This window comes from Prionailurus bengalensis, chromosome D1 (assembly GCF_016509475.1).
Source record: "Prionailurus bengalensis isolate Pbe53 chromosome D1, Fcat_Pben_1.1_paternal_pri, whole genome shotgun sequence".
Classification (NCBI taxonomy): Eukaryota; Metazoa; Chordata; class Mammalia; order Carnivora; family Felidae; genus Prionailurus; species Prionailurus bengalensis.
Window position 1 is genome coordinate 68623573 of NC_057346.1, and position 26349 is coordinate 68649921.

Below are 26349 nucleotides of genomic sequence, written 5' to 3' on the forward strand. Positions count from 1 at the left end.
ACAGCAAAAGCCTTTGTATGCCCCTCATGCCCCACCACCTTCCCTTGGCTTGGGCATGCAAGTATCTACTAAAGCAACAGAAATACCAACCTTATTGCTCAATATTTATGTTCTGAGGCAGCCAAATTCATGCTAATTTATTTGCTCTCTTCTCCTCCCCTGGCCCTATTTTCTCGAACTGTTCAGAAATGAAAACTTCAGGAATACAAGAGTATTGGGGGTAGAAGGTACAGGATCCCAGAAAACCGCAAGTGGGGACAGGGACAGAGCCCTGGAAGCTCAGTACTCAGCAGCTTAGGGCTCTCCACGTGTTACACACACACAAAGGGGACTGGACTGAGGCTCACACTTAGGCAGAGAACAGAGGCCCCAGAACAGGAGTGCACTCCTCTGCCCAAAGGCAGATACCTGAAAAACTGCTATTATCCTGAGCTGGTTGAGAGGCCTTGCTCCTCAGATCACCCAGCACCTCAGGCTATGGGAAGGGGAGATGCCAGGACCATAGATGAAGTAGGGCAAAAATGAAAGAAAGTCTAGTTTAATGTCTTTTCACAAATGAACAAACAACCAAAACATACAATATGAAGTGCAACAGAGAAATGAATAAAATTACGTCTTCCAAAAATTATTTACCACAAGAGACAGAAGAAACCTTTAGAAACATGCTTGATGTTTCGATACCATGAAAGAAGATCTGGTCTCTATAAGGTACACCAAAAGACCCACAAATGGAAGCCAGGTTAAGAGAAAACCTGGGATGCACATGAACTAGATAAAATGTTCAAAGTCACAACAGAATGCAAAATAAAATAGAAAAAGATTTTGAATTCCCCTAAATAGCAGTGATCAGCAAGATGGACTCACCATAAAAAATAAACAATTAAAAGCTGTGATATAGAGAACACACTGGGGAAAATCTCCAAGATTAGAGAAGAGGAGAGAGGGGAAAAGAATGATGAAAGGGAGGTGATAACACGGAAACAGATTGAACATCAGATCACAAGATGGTTGGTACCCAGAGCAAGAAGCTTATCCTGGTCTAGCACCTATGGGACCATTCTAATGTACGAGACCACTCTTAGGCAAGAAGGGTCCCTGCTCTGGCCCCTCACTTTGGAGAGCCCTGCTGTGACTCTCCACTGGCCATGACCCTCTTCCTAAAGCAAACAGTCCAGTGTCTAGAGGATGAGCCCTCTCTCAGCTTGACCACACCCTGCACTCGGGATAGCACCTGGGTATCCTGAATTAAATTCTTCACCCAAGCAGCCTGAGTCAGCTTCCCAGATTTGAGCAGCCCTCTTCCCTGGACCCATTCTCCAAAAGTCAGACCACTCCTACGGTGTGGTCCCAGGCTTGAACTGCTTGCAGGGCTTACAGACAGAGCTTAGATGTGCACGTTGGGATACCCACTGTGTGCATGCAGTGACCCTTGCAGTGTGAGTCAGAGCCAGGAATGGGAAGGGAAAGAGAGGCAGTCTGGAGGCTGGGGGTCCTTGTCAGCTTTCCCGGAAATACCATATTCTCAGAACTCAGAGGAGGCTGAGAATTCCTATTTCAGTCCAGGCTTCTAGGTGCCTATGAAGGTATATTTGTGCAGGTTGGAGGAAGAACATATTTTATTTAAGAGTATATTAGCATGATTTATAACTTTTAAATATTTAAGCACATGATATGTGGTCCTTCATTTGTGCTCTTACCCTGGCCTCAGAGTTATAAGAAAGGCAGGCCTTGCCAGTTGTATTACTGTTCCTGATGATCAGCTCCCCAGGTCGCCTATATTAAGAAATGTAACCTTTAGCACTTCTTGTCCAGAGAGCTGCAGTCAGCTTCTTTTATGGAAAAGGAAGAGAAAGCTTTCTGGTAGGGCACCTGGCTACAGCTAGAACCAGGATCTGGGACATCAAGACTCAGTAGCTCTCTCTCTTTCCCTTTGAGGTTTGGCCTAGAAAGGCAGGAAGACCCGAGAGCCAAATCCCATGCCATGAACTGCTGTCTGAGGTGACAGCCAGAGCAGAGGATTCCACCTCCACTGCCACGCTCTGGACATCGCCTTCAGGGTAGCTGACCTGCTTGTGCTTTCCGCTGGCGAGACTCAATTGCTTAATTCCTAAATGTTGTGGTGCCCAGTCAGTGGCATTTTGCTTCTGGTTACACAGGTCTGCTACAGCAAAATCCACCTCCTCATGCTGGGAGTATGTTAACAATTTTAACCCACAGGGCCCTGATCAGTTCTGCTGAGTACCTTCCCCTGAGCATAATGTTGGGGAGAGCTCTTGCTGCTCTGTATGGTGACACCTGTGTGTGGCCAATACAGGAACTTCCATGCGAGGCCACCCCTGATACATCACCAGGGGCAGTGGAAGGGTATGGACTGGGCTTCTGGACTTGCCACTATTACTCACAGATGGGTACTGGTGAAGGTTAACTTTACGTGTCAGCTTGGATAGGCTATGGTGCCCAGTTGTTTGGTCAAACACCAGCCTGGATGTTGCTGTGAAAGTATTTTTCAGTTGTGATTAACATTTTTTTAATTTTTTTAAATTTACATCCAAATTAGTTAGCATATAATGCAACAATGATTTTAGGAGTAGATTCCTTAGTGCCCCTTAACCATTTAGACCATCTCCTACTCCCATAACCCCTCCAGTAACCCTCAGTTTGTTCTCCATATTTATGAGTCTCTTCTGTTTTGTTCCCCTCCCTGTTTTTATATGATTTTTGTTTCCCTTCCCTTATGTTCATCTGTTTTGTCTCTTAAAGTCGTCATATGAGTGAAGTCATATGATTTTTGTCTTTCTCTGACTGACTAATTTCACTTAGCATAATACCCTCCAGTTCCATCCATGTAGTTGCAAATGGCACGATTTCATTCTTTTTGATTGCCAAGTAATACTCTATTGTAATATATATACCACCAGATGTGATTAACATTTAAATCACTTGACTCTGAGCAAAGTAGACTACCCTCCATGATGTGGGTGGACTTCATTCAATGAGCTGAAGACTGACCAGAGACTGAGATTTCCCTAAGAAGAAGGTATTATCCTCAAGAATGCAACATAGTATATAGATACAGGATATATATATAGATATAGTATATAGATACAGGATATATATATGTATATGTGTATATATATATATGTATGTATATGTACTATATATATGTATGTGTGCATGTCCTATTGGTCTATTTCTCTATGAAACTCTAATACAGTACTCAAGCATTACATTCTGGCAGTGGGCTGGGGGTACTGTTTGTAGCCCAACCTGTACAGCGGGGCACCTTGCTTGACCAAAACTCTTTCGAATCAGATCAAAGCCCCACACCAAAGGCTGACAGTCAAGACCATTCTCCATGCTCAGTAAGCCCTAGAAATATAGGAACTGGATTTCACATTGGTGTCCTGGCATAAGGCCAGGCAAGCAGAAGGGGTCCAGAAGGGAAGCTGCTACCACTTCCTGTTCGGCTCACTTCTTCTAGACAACCTGGTCACAGGGCATGGGACAACAGGCCAGCTCTAGGAGTCACCCTTTGATGAGGAGGGAATTTCCACTGTGCCGGGCCAGGCTTCCGCTGGCCATGGGCCTTGGCAGGGCTGAGCCTCATGGCAGCTGGTTATGAAAGCTGGCAGCTAGGGAGGGCTGGAGACAAGGAGCCAGCAGAGCTGGATTGGGGGCTTGGTGAGGTTCCCAGTGGCATCCACAGAGGATGGGCCGAGTCCAGGTCAGCTTAACCCAGACTCGCTACTATGTGGGTGGGAGAAGAGCTGCAGCCAGAATAATAATGTGGCATCTGACTTGGTTTCCTGAGACTTGGTTTCCTCATCAGGAAAGTGGGACTAATAATATCTCAAGGCAGAGCAATGAGAACTTAAAAGGGTGACATTTACTCTCTCTCTTTAAAAATAAATATGGGGCGCCTAGGTGGCTCAGTCGGTTGAACGTCCGACTTTGGCTCAGGTCATGATCTTGCGGTTCATGGGTTCGAGCTGCACGTCAGGCTCTGTGCTGACAGCTTAGAGCCTGGAGCCTGCTTCAGATTCTGTGTCTCCCTCTCTCTCTGTCCCTCCCCTGCTCGTGTTCTTTCTGTCTCTTGTCTCTCAACAATAAATAAGTGTTAAGAAAATTTTTTTTAATAAATAAACTTAAAAAGTGATTTTTAAAAAGGGGGTGCCTGGGTGGCTCAGTTAAGTGACTGACTCTTGGTTTCAGCTCAGGTCATGATCTCAGGGTTCGTGAATTCAAATCCCACGTCAGGCTCTGTGCTGACAGTGCAGAAAGAATTTGAAAGGGTGACATTTGTGTGGAAGTGCCAGGCACACTGCTTGTGCCCAAAAATGTCAGTGTCCTTCCTTCTCCCAGGAAGGATGGGACATCCACCATGAGGGGTGAAGTGAGCGGGCTCTGGAGCGCTTTGTGAACCTGCACCTGCATCTTCCTCTGTAAGGTGAGATCTCTCCCCACAGAATTATCACAAGGACCCATGTAGAGTACTTTGCAGAGTATGCCTTCAGTAAATGCTGGAAAAAGAAACCTGTGTGACCCCTGCTCTTCAGAAAGACACAGAAACAACCGATATAGGTTTAATTTTCTCTTGTGACATTGCAGGAGGGAAGAGAAGCAAATAGCAGTGGTATGATTTGCAAGGTGGTGCCAGCCCTGCTCTGGAGAACTGCATCTGGTCAGCATTGAGTGCTGGCCTCCGGCTGAAACCTTCAGCCTATAATACTGCACTTTGCCACCTGCCGCCCATGCTTATTAGTCTGAGGCAGTGAGAGGACATGCCTAATGACACACATAGCCCTGTGTGCAGACCAGGAGGGCCTGAGGCTTATTCCAAAACCACTGTCCATCCAGAGGATGGAGCCAGCCTGGCCAGTTCATTCTCCAGGCTAGAAAGGGAGGCCTGTGGCTGTGGACAGATGGCTCTGACCTCTTTTGTCTTGCTCAGCCTAGGAGGATGTGTCTTCCTACACACAGAACTATTCTCTTGCTCTTCTTCAATCAACAGTTTTAGAAATCCTCCTGATTCTGAATATGTATTGGAACAGGGGGCAACTTATTTTTTTTTTAATATTTATTTATTTTTCAGAGAGAGACAGACAAAGTGTGAGCTGGGGAGGAGCAGAGAGAGAGGGAAACACGTAATCCAAAGCAGGCTCCAGGCTCTGAGCTGTCGGCACAGAGCCAGATGCAAGGCTCCAACCCACGAACCATGGGATCATGACCTGAGCCAAAGGCACACACTTAACCAACTGAGCCACCCAGGTGCCCCAGGGAGAAGGGCAATTTAGAAGCATATCTCTCCTGAGGAGGGTACATCCTGTTCAAGGACACTCCCTTCCAGATATACAAGACTGGCCAGGAGTTCAATTGCAAAGGAGGGACTAGCCACTGGAGAAGCAAAGAGGAGAAAGAAAGAGTGAGAAGCAGTGCTCCCAGCTGAGGAAAGAGCTGAGAAATATTTGAGGGACAGGAACATCTAGGATCTATAAGTTATGTACCTTTTTTTAATGTATCCAAAATCATCAGTGAGGTCTGCGAGATGCATAGTTCCATATGTGAGTTCATGTGTGTGTAAGTTTAGAAAAGCGATGAGTTCCACACCTGATAAACATGGTGTGGACACAAGTCCACACGGGATTACAGAAATCAATCATGGAATGGGGATTCACATCCATATTCCCCAGAGCTTAAGAGACCAGGAGATCCCAGCTGACGTGAAATATCAACCAGGTTTAGTCAGATGCTCACCTCACAGAGCCCGGGTCTTGCAAATCTGCTCAATCTTGTATTGGGGTAAAGCTTTAAGCAGCCGCTCCCTTGCTCAGCTTTGCCTTATTCTGATCTTGCTCTCCAAGGTCAACAGCCATGTCTACAAATGAAGCCAGTTGTCCTGAATGCCAGGATCCCTATCTCGGCAGATGGAAATCAGACTTGTCCCTTGAAATGCTCCCAGGATTCCAAGGACAGCAGGCCTGGAGCTGTTCTAAGAGGCCTCCTGTACCAGCTGGCTGCCTTCTTTCTTGCAACAAAGAGCTTTATTTGGAACTATCTAGACTCCCATTGTCTTGCAAAGTAACTAGCAGCCCAGAATGTTCTTGAATTATCCCTTTGCCTCTCCATCCAATCTCTGACAAACACCTAATACTCCTAGGCCTGCTATGGTGTAGAAAGCTGAGCACTTTCTCAGGGGCTGCTCATTTCTTCCTATTTTCAAATTAACCACACTACAAAAAGTCCCCACAGCTATAGAGTTGATAACAACAGTGAACAGATATTTGACAGACACTCTTCTGGGCCTTTTGAACAGACTGTCCCATTTCATCCTTACAGTGCCCCTATGCAGAGGTGCAATTATTGTTATTATTCCCATTTTCACAGACAAGAAACTGATGAAATTCAAGTTCTACTGACATATCTCCATCACTTACTTGGCATCAGACTACATGCCTTCACTTTAATCATCAATTCTTTTTAAAAAATAATAATAATTTCTTGAATACCTACCATGTGAGTCAATACTGTTATTCTTATGTTAAATACTGTTATTCTTATGATAAACCAAGATGGAAGTAGAGAATTGAAATCATCCAGGGTTACTTGGTACATGGTAGATTTTCACGATTGTGCCTGAGGAGTGGATCTATGCGAAATCTTGAGTTACAAGTGGTCAATAACGGTCCATTTTATTTTTTTTTTAATTTTTTTTTTCAATGTTTATTTATTTTTTGGGACAGAGAGAGACAGAGCATGAACGGGGGAGGGGCAGAGAGAGAGGGAGACACAGAATTGGAAACAGGCTCCAGGCTCTGAGCCATCAGCCCAGAGCCTGACGCGGGGCTCGAACTCATGGACTGCGAGATCGTGACCTGGCTGAAGTCGGACGCTTAACCGACTGCGCCACCCAGGCGCCCCAATAACGGTCCATTTTAATTAGGATTTCAACAAAAGACAAGATTTCTGGAATGTCACACAAACAACATTGGCAAGAAAAGAGAGGTAGAAATAGACCAGGCAGCCAGAAAGCCAGTGGCTTCCCAAGTCCAAGGTATTCAGTTTGAGAGAATAAAGGAATCATTCCATTTCAAGGTGTAATTGAGTTTCTTTTTTTAGAAGATCATTATGTACCAAACCCCAGGCCAGATTTCACTCTTCCTGTGAAAGCCCAGTCTGTGTTTGCATTTGTAATCTTTTCCCGTGGCAGAGGATCCAGGGCCCAATGGAGTTGGTACAACACTTGTGCAGCCCTTGGCAGTTGGGAGAGGAGGTACCAACCACACAAAACTAGGGATCCCACTCTGTCACTGAGGCTGGCCCAAAAGATGTAGCAGAATGAGCTAGAACAGTGTCTCAAAAACTACAGCTCTTTGAGGCTCTGCAGTACTTTCCAGTTGCAAGAGGCAACCATTTCTAGGGCAATGCATGGCCAACAATTTGACCCATCACAAATTGGTGGGGGGTTATGACAGGATCAGCCCTCTGTCTCCTTTTCTGATGGGGAGAGACAGCTACTCCCTCACTCGCTTCAGGGCCACTTTAAGGCATTGAAGGATTCATGATGGTATAAAACCAGATGCTGTAAGGCTGATGATTTCACTACAGTCTTCCTCCTGTGTGTGTCAGTCAATAGCTCCCTGACCTCAAAAGTCCTAAAAACAGTCCCTGATGACTGAGTGCCGCTCCCTCTGCCCCCGTGTCTCTCCCTCCTTCTCTCTCTCTCTCTCATCAGCCGGCAGTTTCTAGATCATTAACATTCTGGATTACATTAGATTAGAAAGGCATTTCAGACAATTCGAAGTCAAAGCCATGGGCCTGATGGGCCTAGCCCCAGGATGAATTAACCACACTTCCTCATCACATCTTGGGTGATCAGTTCTCTAAATGACATAATTACAGTTTGTGACACTGGAGACTACACTCCAAGAGGGTCTGTCTCTACTTGCAACCATGCTGAGCTATATGTTACAGTGAAGTCTGTTGGAGACCCTGGTTTGTGGGGGTTAAGAACATGGAGTCGGAAGTCATCTAGAACAAGGTTTTCATCCAAACTCTATTATTGTGAGACTTTAAACAAGTTACTTAATTTTTCTACGTCTGTTTCTTCATCTGTGTGATGGCAATGGAAAAAGATAGTATAGGAAAGTGAGAAACTAGGAAGGGTCTGGGATTTTGCACTAACAAGTTAGCCTGCTTTTCATTTTGTTAATGTTTATTTACTTATTTAGAGAGAGCAGGGGAGGGGCAGAGAGAGAGGGAGAAAGAACCACAAGGAGGCTCTGCACTGCCAGCAGGGAGCCTAACTTGGGGCTTGAACTCACAAACCGTGAAATCATGACCTGAGCTGAAACCAAGAGCCAGATGCTTAACCAACTGAGCCAGCCAGGCACCCCTAGCCTGCCTTGCATTTTACTTAAATAAAAATCCAAACTCCCCAGGGTTGCCCACAGACCTCTGCATGATCAACTTAGCTCTACTCTTCAAGCCACCCTGGCACCCCTTCTATTCTAGAACACATCTGATTTTTTTTTCCCCGCCTCAAAACCTTTGCTCAATATTGTTATCTGCCTGGACTAATCCAGATTTGGGGCATGAAAGTCACATCCTCAGAAAGCCTTTATTGGCCACCCTTATCTAAAGGGCCTCATCCCCTCCCTCACCCTACTGGTCATTATTGGCTATCTTTATTTCCTTTCAAACATTTTGGGGGTCAATGAAGTGGTCAGCTCTCAGGGACCTGCAGAGCCTAGGGAAGGCACAAGATTAAATACTGCACTTTGAGGGTGGAATGAACAGGGGGTACCTATTTTTAAAATGCAAACACCCCTGGGGCTCCTGGGTGGCTCAGTCAGTTAGGCATCCGACTTCAGCTCAGGTCATGATCTCACGGTTTGCAGGTTCAAGCCCTGTGTCGGGCTCTGTGCTGACAGCTCAGAACTTGGAGCCTGCTTCAGATTCTGTGTCTCCTCTCTCTCTGCCCCTCCCATGCTCATACTCTGTCTCTCAATAATAAATAAATGTAAAATAAAATAAAATAAATGCAAAAACCCCTGAGAAGGCACAAATTGTTAAGCTCAACAAGTTCCTCTCATGCCCATAGGAGAAGCTTCTGGCCTTAAGTGCCCTGAGCATGGATGGAAGGGGATGGAAGAGTATGAAGGAGTCAAAACGCTGCCTCCCTAAAATAATGAATTTGAATTTCTGACATAAACCCCCACTCCTACCCACCCCTGAGGCACTGAACTGCAAACATGGAGCCCAAGCATTTTTAAGTGGTGCTGGACTTTAACCTGCAAATGCATATTGGTGATATCCATATATTCATTTTCTTGTGGCTGCTGTAACAAAGTATCATAAACTTGTGTGGTGTTTAGGAGGCATTTGAAGCCCCACTGCCTGGCTTTAAAGCCCAGAAATTTATTCTCCTATGGTTCTGGGGTTTAGAAGTTCAAAATCAGTATCACTGGGCCAAAATCAAAAGGTTGGCAGGGCTGTGCTTACTGTAGAGTCTAGGAGAGAATTTGTTCCTTGCCTTTTCCAGTTTCTGGCGGCTGCCAGTAGCCACATGCCTCCAATCTCTGAGGTCAGCATCCTCAAATCTATTTTATTGTCACATCACCTTCTCTTCTCAGCCTTTGACACCAGATGGTATCAAATACCTCTCTGCCCATCTCTCATAAAGATACGTGTGACTGTGTTTAGTGCCCACCCAGATAATCCAGGATAATCTCCCCCTCTCAAAGTCCTTAATGCAATCACATCTCTTGTGACACATAAGGTAACATTCACAGGTTCCAGGGATTAGGACACGGATACCTCTCAGGGAGCCATATTTCAGCCAACTGCACTCGAACAGGTAGAAAACAAAAAAGAAGCAAAGACCCTTTTGCTACCTAGGTTATGGCAGAGAGGGAAGGAAGGGGGGAAGTGAAATTGGGAAGCAAAAGTGTGCTGGAAGTAAAGCTGGACTCCAGACCTGTGAACTGGAAAGCAGGAGAGGTCCATGCACAGGGAGGTAGAGGACCCATACCTTCACAGGACGTTCCCCCCTAGGCCTGGCCTCTCAGAGCCCATGTGGGATCCAAGAGGTAGCTTTGGCAGGGAGTTTGGAGTCTTGGGGCTAGAGAAGCTTGGGAAGAGCCCTTATGGAGAGGAGAGTCATCTCATGTGATGGGCGTGGGACACAAATGGGCCTTTTCCAGAGGTCAGAAAATGGATCCAATAGAGGCAGGTTACCTTGGGCCTAGAGGGAAGGCAGACATGGAAAAATTATATTTGGCTCTCCACACATTTGACACTGATTGTCCTCCTTCTTGAAGCTCTCCCTTCTGGTTCTCCTCTTGCCTCTGTAACTGTTCCCTCAGGGTCCCTTTCTCTGGCCCCAGGTGTCCATAGTAGTAACCTGCTCCTAATGATCCCATATGGTCTCTTTCCCTACCTTTGATTCACTTTCTGCAAAATAAATAGAGTGAGATAATCGGTGTTAAAAGCACTGTGTCTGAGCCCCACTGCCTGGCTTTCAATTCTGGCTGTACCACCTCCTATGTGTGGTCTCAGACAAGTGCCTTACAGGCTGTATCGCTGAGTTCAGAATCTCCTTGCAGGAAATGGGGACAATCAGGCTGTCTGAGGAACTGAGATAAAGCACACAATTAGCTGGCAGCTGGTGAACAACGTTAGCCATTGTTGGTATTTGTTGCAGTTGTTGCCTCGTTCAGCTCTCTACTTGTCTTCTGTTGTGTGTCTGAACCCAGGAGGGGTGGGAGGGGGTGCCAAGTGACCACGGTCATCAGGCAGAGGGGCAGAGCTGGAAGGGAGTGGGAGGGGAGAAAAGATGGGCACCAAGGCTGTCCCCTGGTGGAAAAAACATTTTTTCTGAGGGTGACAGCAGCAAGGAGAGAAGCTGAGGCTGTACCCCCGAGACCCAGGAGCAATAGAGCATGGTGTGTCCCCCAACACCTGCTGCCCTTCGCCTCATCCCTCAGCCAGCCATAGCCCCTAAGACTTGGCTGACCCCTGGTCTTCCTAATTTCCTGCTGGAGAAGATGGAGGGGCTCTGAACAATGCTGCACAGAGTGGAAACACTGGGCCTATGGAGAAAGGTGAAAGGGGCAGGAATTATTTAGTTAGACAGGAGGCAGCCAAGGAGAGATTTAATAACAGTCTTTGAAGATCTGAAGGGTTATTATATAGAAATTGGTGACCGGCTGGCCCTTCTTCGCTCAGAGCACAGGGCCAAAGGAAATGAGTTTATGCTCTGGAAGAAGAGATATTCAGGTTAGGTAAAGATAGATAGATAGATAGATAGATAGATAGATAGATAGATAGACAGAAAGATGATAGATAGATAGGTAGATAGATAGATAGATAGATAGATAATGATCTTCCTGTGTGGGTGGAATGGACCATTAATGGACCTACAGTGGACACACATGGTGCAGCATGATGCTTGGAGGACAGGCCTCCAGAGTACACAGGGACACCTCTATCCAAGCAGTGATCCGAGGAGCAGACACCCATTGACTGGGATGGCAGTGTCTTTCCCAGTTGATACAGTGATGGGTCCTCTCCCCAACTCCCAGCCCCCATACCATCTCCTACCCCCCGGAACAAAATCCTTGGAATTGTGTGGAGAAAAATAGGTCATCCTATTGGGAGTGGGATGGTGGTGAACCATGCAGGGGTTTTCTCATAATAAAAAGAAGAATGCTCCCCAAACACCACACAAATGCACCAGAATCTCATGAATTGCCCCTATGCCTTTTCTTGGAGATGAGCTTTCTCTGTTTAGGAGAAAATGGCCTTTCTGTTCTGGGCTACCAGTGGCTGGAGCGGGTCCCCTTGGCTCATTCATTTAACAGACATTCATGGAGTGCCTGGGCCATGCTCAAAGGTAACAGGACTGGCAGCTTCATGAAACAGAGCAGTTATGTTTAGTGGTGAAAATCAAAAAGAACACAGATTCTCATTCAGCTCGGGGTCCTCTCTTCTCACAAATGGAGGATGCTGGCAGGAAAGAACCAGACTGTGTGTCTTTCTCAGACAGAGCTATGGTCACCCACACTTCCTAATATTTAGCCCTTGCTCTCTGCCAGATACTCAAATGCATAGTATCTCATTTAATCATCATGAGACCACATTGAGGTCCTGTTATTAACTCCCTGGCAAAACATTAGTATCAACCTCATGAGGTTGTTGCAGTTACACAAGTTAAAATAGTAAGGCACACCTCTGCCGTATAAGCACACGCTATTATCATTGCTGCTGCTGATGTTGTTAAAGAGACCAAATGTTCCATCCAAGTTCACTCAGCTTGTAAGGCAGAGCCAGGCCTATCTGACACCAAAGTCTATGCCCTTTCTTTCTGTCCACTCACCACACATGGAGGCACCATGCACTGCAGTCAAAAGTATAGGCTCTAGGAGTTAGAAAAACAGACCGCCATTTGAATTCCAGCTCTGCTGGTTTCCAACTAGGTGATCTTGGGCAAGCCACTTTGTCCCTCTGAACTTTAGTTTATGAATCTATAAATGGGGATAATAATAGGACCAGCCTCCAAGTTAATTTTGAAGATTAAGTGCTATAGGACATGAAAACTCTAAATAAGTACTTAATGCACATCATTATTATTACTCTCATCAGCCATTGAAAGGGCAAAGACTAATTCACCAAAAAAACAGAAGTCTAAGCTGGCAAAGAAGAGATACACTACTTTGGGCTTCAGGTCATCTGGAGACCCCCTGCTAACACATTCCTGATAATACTGTCAAGAGGTGGCTTTTTGGTAGTTGAAGATTTCACCAGAGTGTATCTTTCATTGTCCTTAAATCCATAAAAACTGGCCAGAAAATCCCTGAGTATCCTTGACACTTTAAGAATGCTGGGTAGATCAACAATAGTTTCGGAGGCTTCAGGTCTAATGTGACAGAGAAGCCCACCCAGGCCAGCAGTGGGGAGGTTTCTATTCTGAAGGTCAAAGGTGGGCTTTAATGCTGCAACCTGTCAGGGGCTACTGAGAGCCCCATGCACCTAGCATGTGCTTGACACAAGCTTGCATCTAGAAACAAGGAGACAGAGACAAGATCAATGGTCAGGAATACACAGGGGTAGGTTCAAAGACTTCTGCTGCTGTTGCAGGAAATAAACTGGCTTCCATTGTCTTTCACCTGAGTTGCTCTGTTGAGGCTCTTCTGAGTCACATTTTATGTTTTAATTCTATATTTGTCTTAGGGAGTAAATACCAATGGCCCACCACTTGAGTCCTTTGTAATAAATACCATTTTATTGTAAATGGCAGATCCCTTGCTCAAAGCACAGGTGAGAACCAAAACACAAAGCAGAATCCCCTCTGGAGAGGGGGGGGCTTGGCCCCAGCCAGAAACCCAATGACCATCCAGGGTCTTGTAAAAGCAAACACTAACATAAGCACTTGCCATATTCCTGGCACTATTTGAAGTGCTCTGCATATATTAACTCATTTAATCCTCACAGCAACCCTATGAAGTTGTAAATATTATCATCTTCATTCTATATATGGGGAAACTGAGGCACAGAGAGGCTAATACCTAGCCCAAGATCAAACAGCTAGTAATCTGCTGAACCACAATTTGAATTTCTGTTCTTTACTTAGGAGCTATATTCAGGCCTCTCCTGTGCAAGAGCATGGACATATAGGACTGAGACCTCAGAGCCCCTAAAGAAATGTGAAGCAGCACTTGGGGGTGGGAGTGTGCAAGACGATGAGTATGGGCATTACATTAGGAACTGAGTGCTAGAATCTTCTTTTTTCTTTTCATGTTCTTTTTTAGTAATGGTGGGGGTGGTGTTGGTTGGTATCGATTGCTAGTTTTACCTCTCTAAAAGGGTATTTGTTCCTAGATGCAAGTCTAAGTATGGAGCTTGGAGTGATTTTTTTTTTAGCCAGCTGATAAGCTAGCAATTATCCCATAGACCCAAGGTCAGTGACAGCAGTAGCAGGACAAGTCCATTGCTGCATCTGGGGTGTGTCGGGTCTCAGAAACTATGAGAGTCCATATGGTCCTGTCAGAGGCCAGAGGCTATGTCCAGCAAAAGGTGACCACCACTAAGCTCCAATTAGAGCAAGAGCCTCAGTGGCAACTGCTCCCCTCAGTGTAGCCATGGTGACCCCAGGACTCAGACTGATGAAACGTTTACAGGGAAGGATTTGGAAAGAAGGTGGATGGAAGAGCAGACAAGGGAAAGAGAAGTAAAAGAAATGGTGATTCTAGGTGTGTCTGGATCAGGAGCATTCCTGGTGGAGACCCCAGACAATTCTGACATCTCCAGGGCTGTGTTCTTGGCTCGGTCCATCTAGAATCCTGTCTGCAAGAGTTGACTCTTGGCCACCCAGAGGTCCAAATTCAATTCTAAAACCATCTAGGACACCTATGGAAAGTTGCCTATGAAAAGCGTCACCTAGGCCTATGAAAATTATGTTAACTATAGCTATAGCCTAAGGCATCTATCTCCCATTTTTTGGTGACGGTGACCTTACTCCTATCACCTAAGAAACCAAGCTTGCTCAAGTTCTCTTAGCTTTCAGCTCACAAAAGGAAGAAGTGAAGGGCTTTTTGTTTTTCCCAGGTGGAGCCTACATTAGGCTTTTCAACAGGACCATTTCTAGGTACGCCACTGAGTCATAGAAATGCAGGGAAGGAGAGCCTCTTCTCCCCACACAGATATAAAGGTGCCAGTGCTAGCAGAGGTACAGAGCAGCAGAGAACCAAGAAAGGAGAAATCAGGCTTTGTACTGGGCCAAGTGAGCATTGCCTGGTCAGATCTCACACTGACAGTAAACAGCCAACCAGTTGTGCTGGTGCATTCTAGCCCCAGCCTAGAGGAAGGAGCCTCCATAGTCAGTTTCCAGCATTATTTTCTGGTTGTTCTGTGCATGCATTCTATCTTCCCCTACCACCCCCAACAAGTCCTTGAGCTACTAAAGAACCTTGTCATAGGAGATGATATTTTAAACATTTATCTCAAAAAGTAACAATTAGTCACATTGACTGATGGCTTGGCTAATGAACTGGGAGAACTAGCTGGAGGGTGTTAGTGAACTATGTGACTCATCATCTCCACTTATCAGCTACCCACTCTCCCCCCACCAATTGAAACAGGAGAGTCTCCAAGGAAGGAAGACAAGAATTAGTACCAGCTCAGAGCTTCTAAGCACTGAGCCAGGCCCGCTGTCCACATCATCTTGCTTACTTCTATACAACCCCCTTGAGATGGAGCTGTTGCATTTAGAAGGGGAAAAGCATGTATGGAGCTCTGATGTTCCTGGAGAGGCCTTCTTAGGGGAGACGTGGGTCACGTTGGTGAATTCACCTTGTCACAAGCCCTGGCATCCTTAGCCTTGCAGGCTCAGAAAACTCACAAACAAAGAGCAGACCCATTTGTTGGGGACAGATTCACGGGAACCAAGCTCAAGACCGCATGTTAACATGGCCATGACAATGAGAAGTGCATCCATCCCATGGAACAAAATAGTGCATTGTCTATGAATATTGGAAGCCAAGTTATTCACAAATGGCCATGTGGTGAGCATAGAATCAGCAGAGAGGTGGCTGATGGGGAAGTCCAGAGTAGTGCTCAGAGGACTCGTAATTACGGTTCATCTACTGAGCCTCAGCTCAGGAGTCACTCTGCAGGAAGCCTCCCTGTCCCCATCCTCCATCCCCAATACCAAAGCCAGGCCAACACACCCTCTCTATGATCCCAGAATGCATAGTCCTCCCACGGCACTGGCCACACTATTCAACAATCCTCACTAACCACAATAACAGTCTACACTGCTACCTATCACACTCCTTTGAGGCCAGGACGGTGCCTCATTCCTATGATGTCCCTTTCACCTGCCATGTAGACAGTGCTTTGCTACTAGAGACATTAAAAAATGCAGATCTAAATCTTTGAGCCAGGACTCCCTCCTAACTGGGCAGTGCCTGAGGGTCTGCCAACTTTGGGTATGCTGACCTTACCCTTCTGTTTGTTCTCCAAAGAGTATATATACTGCTGTGAGTTTGTTTCCTACTAGCAAAATTATGATCACACACCACACTCACCTTCCTAAGACTAGACCCAGTCTTCTCGACTGAGGTTTGTATATCACCTGCTACACATCAGACCCACAGCATGTCCTGGGTCCCTCCACTTGTAACTTGTACTGTACATGCAGAGTTTTGGATTTAGTTCAGAGGGCAACCAAAATATCTAATGATAAGGGGGTGGTTAAATAAACCATACCTGCTTACAATGGCCTACTGTGCATCCAACACAATGATGTTTTAATGAAGCAGAGGAATGCTTATTCTATGATATTATGGGGAAAGGAAGTACATCATATGTACATCATGTAATTTTATCTGTGTGAATAAAAGCATAAAGTACTGGAAAGATTTATTTAACTGCTAAAAGTAGCTACTTCTACATGGGAGGGTAACAGTTGATTCCAACCCCCTTTCTCGTTAAGCCTTTCTGTGCTTCCCAATCTATAGTAAGTATGATGTTACTTTTATAGTTAAGTAAAACAATAAACTTTACTGAAAAATTCATGACTAGAACATTTACCATTTCTCTAAAAAATATATTTGTATTTAATTATGTATCTTCTAATGATTTTTTTTTTGGTAAGTCACAGAGAAACTGGATTATAAAAAAGTCTCCTCCTTCCCATATCCCAGGCAGAAGAGGTATCCCAGTGTGTCTACAACTGGGATCTAGAACTGGTGTCAACCCTGTCCAGGCTTGTCTCCCTTCCCCATCCCCCTTTCACCCAGATGCTTTCCTGGGGCACCCCTGTCAGCATGGGGAATAAACTGTCCAAGGTCATGTGTAAAGATGGAAAGATACATATGATGCTTCCATTAAAGGACTAGGTAGTTACCGACATGACTTCAAATTCTTTCCAATAATTATGTGATCCTTCAACCAAATCTCTCCTATGTAGCATTTTAAAAAATTTTGGCCTCATTTTACTGACATAGATTCACATAACATAAAATTAACCATTTGATAATGAACAATTTAGTGGCATTCAGTACAGTGTTGTGTGACCACCATCTATGTCTAGTTCCAAAATTTTTCATCACCCCAACAGAAAACCTCATGCAGTAAAATAGTTCTTCACATTCTCCTCTCTCCCCAACCCCTGGCAACCACCAATCTGTGCCTGTGTGTATGGATTTATTATTCTGAATATTTCATATAAATGGAATCATACAATAGGTGGCATTTTGAGTCTGGCTTCTTATACTTAGCTTAATCTTTTCAAGGTTCATCCATGTTATAGCATGTATATTTCATTCTTTTTGTGGCTAAATCATATTCCATTGTATGGATCTACCACATTTTGTTTATCCACTCATCCAATGATGGACATTTGGGCTATTTCCACCTTTTGGCTATTGTGAGTAGGGCTGCTATGAACATATGTGCACATGTACTTGGCTTCTATGTAGTATTAATGACCTTATATTTTAGGGTAAATATCTGTTCTCACCATCTCAAGGCTTCCATCTGGGGACTGCCACATTCAGGAGCCAACCTCTCTGTGCTCCAAACCAGGAGAAAGTTCTAGCAAGTCAGAAAGATTGAAAATGTTGTCGATTCAAAAACAGCTAGCCATGACGGGCCTTGGAGGTGGATTCTAGGAGCAAATTAGTGGGAGAAAAAGAGGATGTGGCAAAGAAGGAGTAATTACTACTACAAATCTCTGGGAGTGTCATTTAGTTAAGCAAAATGGTAGCAATTGAATTGGCCACATCCAACTTCTCATTCATTATTAATGTCTGAGAGTAGGTTTCATTGTGCTAATACCTCATGGTGCAGCTCTGGCTGAACCCCTAGACATATTTAGGGAAAGAGTGCCACACATCTCAGCTGACCACTGGCTTCCAGATGCCCTAGGTCTCATCAACTAGCTTCACCAAACCCCCAGAGAATGGCTTTGTCCCAGCAAACAGGGTGAGCAAGACATCATCCCAAATATGGTGACCCATCCCAACTTGTGTTTCCTGGCCACACTGGGCAGCTAGGTGCAAATTAGGGAAAACAGCTCAGAGAGGAGGTCAAGTATAATGGTTAGGAGTCCAGACTCTGAAACCAGAGAACTGCCAGCCTGCAGTTGAACTCTGCCTCCGGTTCTTGCTAGCTGTGTGACCTTGTGCAAGTCACAACCACTCTGAGCCTCAGTTTACCAACTGTCAACAGGCAATAGTGGAAAATACCAACCTCCTCCAGGTGCTATATAATTTAAAAGAGAGTGTAGGATACGTTAGTGGAAGAGCTCAATAAATGTCAGTTAGCTAGGGTGGTATTGTAACACAGAGTAGTTCCAGGATTATATCCCCTGCCAGCATACTGCAAGAGCCCCAGTTCCCTTATCCCAGGAAGGCCCAAGGAGACCAATTTAAGTCTCCTAGTCTCCCTGTGGCAACCATTTTCCTAGCCTCAGACACACACACACAGGCTCAACGCCCTCTACCTGGCTGTGGCTGATGCCACCAGATCCCTGGAACCTTCTCTTCATCTGGGGGCACAGACTGTCTCAGGCTTTAGCATCTGAAATGTAGCCCTCACACATCAAGCAGGGCCCAGAGGCCAACATCGGGATAACTCCTCCAGGGAGATGGGGTAAGGGGCTATCGATTCTTTTGGCTTTTTATCTTCTTTTTAAGGAATGTGATTTGCATGTTTAAAAAATATGTACATTTAAAGATACCGTGCTTAATAAGTAATACACAAATATGGCAAAAATAAATATAGGAATGAGTACATTCTGGGAACCATTGATTCTAGTCTGAAGTGACTTCTGAGCCTGTGACTATGACTTATACAATGACCCCCTGATGTCATTGGATCTCTTTACCTCAAGGCCATATTCACCAAACAGCCTTTTCCTACTTACACTCCCTCTCAGCAAGGTGCTATGTTAAGTGCTGACACATACAAAGGGGAAGAAGAAATGAGCTCTGTCCTCACACCTGGTAAACTAGGCAGGCATGTCCACCAATAGCACTGGGAGGGAGCAGCCAGAGGGAACTCCTTTGGATGTTTCTGTCAGTGGTGCTTCCAGGCTGGGCTTAAAGGTCCCTGAAATATCTAGACTCTGAGCTGATGAGACTCCATCAAGGAAGTTGGTCAAAACAGATGCTATGGGGTTAGAACTTTGCAACATGCTGGTGTATTGCAGTGTGGTGGTACACAAGCAGTGATCCCATGCTAAGGGCAGTGGGGCTATCAGGTTGTCACATGACAACCCTCGTGGCATGGCGTGGTGGTGGCAGTAGTGTGCGGTATAGGGTCTGCCTACACTCTCACAGTGTGGAGTTGTGTCGGTGCCAAGTTCCACTTTGTCGTGGCGGAAAGTTCTGGCTATGTGCTGTTACAGCTGTCAGCAATATTGTGCCCACTTGCCAAGTTGTTACCAGGTCACGATGGCTTTCCTGTGCTCCAGCTTTATGAGCTTGCGTTGTGATGTGGCAGTGGGATAGGGTGCAACACCATCTTTCTTGCTAGAGGGACTCCCATGTGGTTTGTGACCAGAAATTCTTTTCATTTCAGTGCCCAAGACACTGCGTGTTCCCTTCACTAGTCCATTTCCTCCTGAAACCCCAGCAAGGGCTGCAAACATGCCACACGCGTTTCTCCTCAGGCAGAAGAGCATTTAGTGACAATTACCGGGGAGGCCTAGTAACTATGATCTCAGTTTTGTCTCGGGGGTCTGCCAGGTGCTTTCTGAAGCTGCCACATAAAAGGCAATTGTCAGGCCAAGTCCAAGGAGGCAGGAAAGGAGCAGAGGCACAGCTCAATCCCCTAGTCAGGGTTAACCTTCTCCTGGCATCAGCAGGAAGCAGTGGCTCCTAACTCACCAAGGCAGCAGTCAGCTGGCCAGCTTCTGCCCTTGTGCCTGGCGACCGTGGCCTGCCCCACTGGCCCAAAGAGCCTCTGAGGCTGAAGGTTCTCAAGATACCCGTGTCCTGCCTGCATTTTGTCAAGAAAGGCATGGAACCATATAAAACTGTGGTCCTGACCTTAAAATGTGTCTGTTCAGTACACATGAGGCAGAAATCTGCTCATTCCCATATGCCTCATTTCTCCGGGCCTCATAGGCTGGGGGAGTCTGGTAAGACAAAACAAGGGATTCTCATTACTCATGGTAGTTAGGTCACATCAGGCTGTCTCCAATCGGAACCACTGCTCACAGAGGAAATCAGGACTAGTTTCTTATGAGCCTCCACTCACAACATAACTTTGTTTTCTGTGTGTTTCTGTGTAAACACCTTATTTAATATATATTGTCAATTCATTAACATTGACCTTATAGCCAACAGCATTATAACTCATGCCTCAACAAAGCTTATCTAACACACATACTTTCTCTGTAAGGCACATCCCAGCTTTCTTGTACTTAGGAACCCAACTTGTGTTTAAAAGACAGTACTTCAGCACCACACCTAAAGCACTTTAGACAAGGAAATCAACCAAATAAAGCGCAAAAATGCAGAAGCAAACGTGGCACTAAATAGACTGGAAAGGACCCTTGTTACCAGTATGAGAACTGAAACAAGAAGACAGAGCTCACTTGTCCAACTTCAGCCAGGTATGTGCACGTCAGGCCACTCAAATTTGTCGCCATTCCGCACATGCCATAAATGACCATGAAATCACCTTAAGTATTGATGGTGGGGTTACAAATAGATTTTAGCCAGTAGGCAAATTTGCAGATACATAATCTGCAAATAATGAGGATGTCCTGCAACTAGAAAAAGCATATTTAGAGAAATACAGGACACAAGGAATCATTCATTCTAAGTGCTTTACATGTGTTGACTCATTTAATCCTGCCAGCAACACAATGAAGTGGGTGTTACTACTCTCCCTATTTACAGTTCAGGGAATGGAGGCAAAAAGCATCAAGGAATTTGCAGAAGTTCCCACAGCCAGGAACTGACAAAGCCAGGATATGAGTCAGGTATCTTGCTCTAGAACCCCCATGCTTAATCCATATTGCCTCTGGGTAGAAATCTCCATCAATGACCTTAGTTTCTTAAGAGAATCACTTGAAGTCAAAGAGCTGAACCCATTACCTTTCCTCTAGCATGGCAGGCTGACTCATGCATTCTAATCCTGAGCAACTGAAGCTTTTGTAATGTTTCCAATGAAGCTGGTCTCCCATCTGTTATTTGATGATCTCCACTGAAGCTTCTAATACTGGCCTTGCTATTATTGCTAAATCTGCCTTGGCTGCCCTGCCTGATTGGGGAGGGACTTTTCTTCCTACCATTGAACTACTGAGTTGCCATCTTCTTAAGATACTCCATCAACAGTTTCATAGGGGAGGAGGGAGTGTTGCATTATGTCCTCAGGACAAGTCATTAAGGCTAGGCACATGGTATCACCTCCATGACTCAGGCAAGAGGTCAGGTACCTACTTGAGAGTGATTCCCTACATAATAGTGATCCTCTGGCTCTCTGAACTCCTTTCCCCACTGGTGTATGTGCACAAATAGGTGGGAGGTGGTATGGTAAATGGCTACAAGCACCAGATTTGGGTTTGAGGAATGTGTCACTATGGAAAAGTAACAAAACTCTCTATGCTTCATTTTCAACACTAAAGTAGGTGCGATGCTACCTGCCTTATGATAACAGTGATAAAAGGGATAAAGTAGGGGTGATAATAATACCGGGCTCATACGGTGGCTGAGAGACTTAACTGAGAACAACCATATTAAAGATTTCACACAATACCTAGTACCAAGAAGAGCTCAGTGAGAAGCTTCTTATTTTTCTTCCCACTTTTATTTCACAAGTATTAATTTTAGTGTTCTGGGCATACTACCATCAAATATAAAGGGCTTTTGTGGGGCGCCTGGGTGGCGCAGTCGGTTAAGCGTCCAACTTCAACCAGGTCACGATCTCGCGGTCCGGGAGTTCGAGCCCCGCGTCGGGCTCTGGGCTGATGGCTCAGAGCCTGGAGCCTGTTTCCGATTCTGTGTCTCCCTCTCTCTCTGCCCCTCCCCCGTTCATGCTCTGTCTCTCTCTGTCCCAAAAAAACAAAACAAAACAAAACAAAACAAAACGTTGAAAGGGCTTTTGTAGTTTCACACAAGAGTCCTAACACTTTCAAAATCAAATAGGACTCCTGGTGGTTTGTACAAATTTCTTAAGCTCCTAAGGTAGACATATAACTGCATATCTTCACCCCCCACTGCCAAAAAATTTCTAGAGGTATGTGTGGGATTCTAGGGAAGGTGGTAGCAATGATGATGTATTTTTTTTATCTTTTTTTAGTCATCCCACAAAACAGAAAGAGACTAACACAGCAAAACCAAAATCCTTCAGACAATATCTACAGCAAAACAAAGAATTCAGACCAGCTCCAAAATATGAACAATTGAGGAACAACCATGAATACCACCAAAACCATGTAACATCAGCAAATGTGCAGGGGGAAGCCAACAAGAGACAAAGAGATTTGTGTTGAACCTGAGATTTGGGGAACCCAAAATTGCCAATAGATACTCCCAAGGGAAGGGGAACACAATCTGGGGAAAACAGCCATAACTGGCAGGGGTCTTGCACAATTTAGTTTCTGAGCACAAGATCAGACAATACCAGAGCAATCTGGGTACTATGAGCTCTTAGAAATAACAAGAGCAACCTTCCAAGACAAAGGCCTACACTGAGTAGAAAATACTGAGAATAGAATCTAATTTATGTAGGACAAGGTATTAGGGGGAAAGGAAAGAAACATTCCTGATAAAACTGGGGGAAGGTAACTGAGCCAGCAAATGTTAGAATAAATTAAAGCCATATATTTGAACTCTTTGAAACAACATCAGAATAGTGAACTCTAGAGCTATGAAACTAGGAAAATGATCCTGGCCCACGCTCCCCTCCAAAGTGAATAGGAGAACTCATGCCCTTCAAGAATGATCAACAAAAAAGAATTGTGTTTCAATCCCACACAAAGTTATTTTAAGGAAAAAAGAGAATAAGGAGCAAAATGTCCCCACAGACAATAAATAAGCCAGAAATAAAGACAAAAATGCAGAGAGGAAAACAAAGAAAACCCAGGCACCAGATGGCTGCCTGGGTGAATTCTATCAAAACATTTAAAAGATAAAATGCCAATCTTACAAAAACTGTTTTAGAAAATAGAAGAGGAGGAAACACTTCCAAACTAATTTTATGAGACTAGAAAAACCTTGGTACCAAAACCTTATGAAGACACTGGACATTACAGATCAATATCCCCCACGAATCTAGACATAAAACCCTTGAAAATACTGCAAGATGCAACAGTATATAAAAAGGATAAGCTTCATGATTAAAGTTCACTTCAGGAATGCAAGGCTGGCTTAACTGTCAAAAAGCATTCAATGTAAGCATATTAAAAAGAAAAAAAGGAGAAAAATCATATTATCATTCCAGTAAATGCAGAAAAACCCTTTCACAAAATTCAATACATATTCATGATTAAGGAGAAAAGTCTCTCAGCAAACTAATTCCTCAATCTCTGTGTTAGTATGGGTTCTCCAAGAAGCAGATACCAAAATAAGATTAGACATGCAAGACATTTATCAGAGGAAATGCTTTCGAGAGGAAATAAGGTAAAGTCCTGGAAGAAGATGAATCCAAATCTTACTTCAGGTGAAGGAGGAGAGGAGGAAGGCCAGTGGTAGAGAAGACTACAAAACTCCAGTACAGCTTTTAGAGTTACGTAAAGCCTTCAGGTCACCCACCCACTAGAGGAACCCCATGTCTCCTAGGCATTGGCTGGGAAAAGTCTTTGGGAAGTGTCCCGTTAGCACAAAAAAGTGAGGGATTTCAAAATGCAGCTAGCTGCTGGAGCTGTCAGGCTTTAATTGCCCCACACTTGGAAATCTGATAGGTACATTCTCCTAGCCACCAAGGTTGTAAAAGGGTACGTATGAAAAACCTAAAACAAACTTCATACGTAATGAAACATGGAACACTTTTCTTCTTTTTTTTTCAAGAGAATATTAAATCATTTATTGATTACACATGATAATGGATGATACACAAGCTTTAATCCCATCTATAATTGTATCTGATACCATAATTCAATTTAGATATATTGCATAGGATGTGCCAACAATCATATTAATAACCAAATAAACTCCAGGACTTTGCTTGGGTGACCCTTTTAACGGTGAACTCCAGGTGACAACATGTTAACTGTCAGTTCAATCACACCAATGTTTGTGGAGACAATGGCTTCTGTGCCCAAGCAGGTTGCAAATAAATTTCAGATGGAATCTGACATCACCCTGAAGAAATTCTAACTTCACACTGTTGGGGTGGTTTACCAAGATGGCTTCAGAGTAGACTAACTTTACACAGCACATTTAAAAAAAGACACATTTATTCAGCATCATGATCAGACTATTACATTTAGCAATTAACAGCATGGGTGCAAAAAAAAATCTACAGTAAAACCCTTTGTTGGAATGCTTTACACTTTCCACAGAACAGAAACTAAAATAACCTGCTATACAATTAGTCACAAATACAGTCCTCGAGTTTTTTGCCCATACACATGAGTATTGTCTAAAACATGTCTTCTTTGTAACAGCTAGGCCCTACCACCACTGTGCTTGGCTGAGTTCACAAATCTGTTGTAACCTATAGCTTCCCTGTCACTTCTCTGGCTCTCCTCTCCTGCTAAGCTTTGTTTCCTGGCAGTAATTAAAACCTTACGCCACTGCCATAGCTACTGCTGCTGCTGGAACCGCCACAGCCACTTTGGTTTCATAGTTTGGCAAAGTATTGGCCTCCACCACCATAGGGGCCAGTGCTTGTGCCTCCAAAATTTCCTCCTTTCATGGGTCCAAAATTTGAAGATTGATTGTTGTAATTGCCAAAATCATTACAGCTTCCACCACCTCCAAAGTTGCTTCCACTACCGCTGCCAAAGCTGCCTCCACCTCCTCCATTGTTATAGCTGTCATAGCTGCCACTCCCGCCATAGCCACCGCCGTGGTTTCCATAACCCTGTCCACCACTTTGATAGCCTCTGCTTCCTCCAGAGCAGCCAGGGCCGCCTCCTCCATAACCACCATCATTACCAAATCCGTTATAGCCATCCCCACTGCCACCATATCCACCACCACCTTGACTGCCACCAAAGCTACCTCACCCACTGAAGTTTCCTCCATGGCCAAAGTTGCCGTTCCCACCAAAACCACCTCCACAACCACTGCTGAAGTTCCCAGAACCACTTCGACCTCTTTGGCTGGAAGAAGCACCAGCCATCTCTTGCTTAGATAAAGCTTTCCTTACTTCACTGTTGTGGCCATTCACAGTATGGTATTTTTTAATGACAATCTTGTCTACAGAGTCACGGTTGCCAAATGTTACAAAAGCAAAGCCTCTCTTTTTGCCACTGCCTCCATCGGTCATGATTTCAATCACTTCAATTTTCCCATGCTGTTCAAAATAATCTTTTAGGTGATGTTTTTCAGTGTCTTCTTTAATGCTACTGACAAAAATCTTTTTCACAGTTAAGTGGGCACCAGATCTTTGAGAATCTTCTCTCGAGACAGCCCTCTTTGGTTCTACAACTCTTCCATCCACCTTGTGTGGCCTTGCATTCGTGGCTGCGTCCACCTCTTCCACAGTGGCATGCATACGTGACAAACCCAAAGCCTCTGGAGAACTTGGTGTTTGGATCTCTCATTACCACACAGTCCGTAAGCATTCCCCACTGCTCAAAATGGCTCCTCAGACTCTCATTGGTTGTTTCAAAGCTCAAACCTCTGATGAAAAGCTTCCGCAGCTGTTCAGGCTCTTTGGGAGACTCAGACTTAGACATGATGGCGGTCAAGAGAGGAGACTTTCACGATGCTTACTCGGTGGCGTCCACGGGCAGAAAGGCAACACTTTTCTTCTAAGAACAGGCATAAGTCAAGGATGTCTACTATTCTGCATTGTACTGAGATTTGGTCCCAGCCAATGCAGTAAAGGAAGAAAAAAAGCATAAAGCTTGGAAAGGAATAAGTAAATTATTACACATGTAAAATACCCCCAAATCTACCAATTAATAAGAGAATTTAACAACCTTTCAGAATACAAGATCAATATACAAAAAGTAACCACATGTCTATATACTAGCCACAAACAATTGGAAAATAAATTGAAAAATACCATTTACAAAAGTATCAAAAACCAGAAAAAGTTTAAGAGTAAATTGAACAAAATATATGCAAGCCCTCTATACTGAAAATTATAAAACATCTCTGGGAAATTAAAGAAGACTCAGATATATGGAGAGATATAACATGTTCATGTTATATGAAGCCT

General features: G+C 44.5%; 1 pseudogene; it reads right to left on the minus strand.

The window, feature by feature from the left end:
• Positions 1 to 24394: 24394 nt before the first annotated feature.
• LOC122483568 lies at positions 24395 to 26151 on the minus strand (annotated as a pseudogene).
• Positions 26152 to 26349: the final 198 nt, after the last annotated feature.